The 1,098-nt window shown below is 35.7% G+C and overlaps 1 long non-coding RNA gene across 1 annotated transcript in view; it reads right to left on the minus strand.

Moving 5' to 3' along the window:
- The window catches only part of LOC106147020, a 14,302-nt gene extending 13,979 nt beyond the window's left edge, over positions 1-323 (minus strand). The window contains exon 1 of the long non-coding RNA XR_001231719.1: positions 145-323. This is a non-coding gene — a long non-coding RNA (uncharacterized LOC106147020). The remainder of the gene's footprint in view (positions 1-144) is intronic.
- Positions 324-1,098: the final 775 nt, after the last annotated feature.

A 1,098-nucleotide genomic window follows, 5' to 3' on the forward strand; every position in this document is an offset into this window, starting at 1 on the left:
TAACCTGAGAAAAGCCATCTAACTTCCTGAAGATAAAGACAAGACCTCTTCTATAAACACAGGTGACAAACTGAATAAAACTCACAAGGTCCACCCCATGTCCAACGTCATGGAGGGTGCGATGGGAGTGCTGGTGCTCTGTACCTGGGGATGGTAGTGGTAGATCTCATTCACAGGACACTCTCACTTGCTACAGACAAGGCTACAAGCGGGGCCAGTTCTCAGATGGGCTCAAGATGGACACATGATGCTTAGTGTTTCTTCACAAACAATTGCAGTATCATGTTGTATTCAGAATTCTTCCTTGAAATATCTAATATTCAGACTCCTGCTGGTAAACAAAAGCAGAAAATTCATACCTTTCAGCCTTGGCCTTCTCATTTAAGCTAATAACATAGAAAGATGTTTGATTATTTTATAGGTGGTAATACTCATTGGATCACTCTATTTATATAGTTTATAATTTTTATGGATTATTTATTTGGTTAATATGATACAAACAACAAACCAACTGCATAACCACTAGAAGGTGACCAATATTAAACTTTCAAGGATATCTCCTGAATAGTTTGTCAGATCATTATAGTTTATTATTTAAAGCCTATCACTTACTATATAGTAGATATAAAATTGAATTAACATCAATATTAGAAGTACTGACCAAACCACCTAAAGTCCTTCTTAGGTAAACATAAGTTCTATACAATAATATATGCCAGGAAAGGGTGAAAGTTCAGTATCTAACTGCAGATCTGTGTATATCTGACAAGATATATTTGTCCTCCCCCAAAATTATTTGACATATTTTTACTTGGGTTAAAATGTGTGACTTTTCTAATACTCCACATCCATAATCATATGGCTACAATGATTAATATGTGTTTGAATTTGCTCTTTCTTTGATTTCTTCAAAATATGCCTTACCCTGATTACTCTCAGTAGTACTAATATTTTTTAGTGGTTTGTATGAAGTAGTAAAGCTTGCAATACTGCCTTTTCATAGGTCAGATCGCTAAGTTGTTGAAGGACAAAGCTAACTGCCCAGTGGAAAAAGTCAGAAAGTGAGCGAGTACTACTCAAAGTGAAGCAGAGCCCTCA

This window comes from Chinchilla lanigera, unplaced genomic scaffold, assembly GCF_000276665.1.
Source record: "Chinchilla lanigera isolate Chin_1 unplaced genomic scaffold, ChiLan1.0 scaffold00110, whole genome shotgun sequence".
Taxonomy (NCBI): domain Eukaryota; kingdom Metazoa; phylum Chordata; class Mammalia; order Rodentia; family Chinchillidae; genus Chinchilla; species Chinchilla lanigera.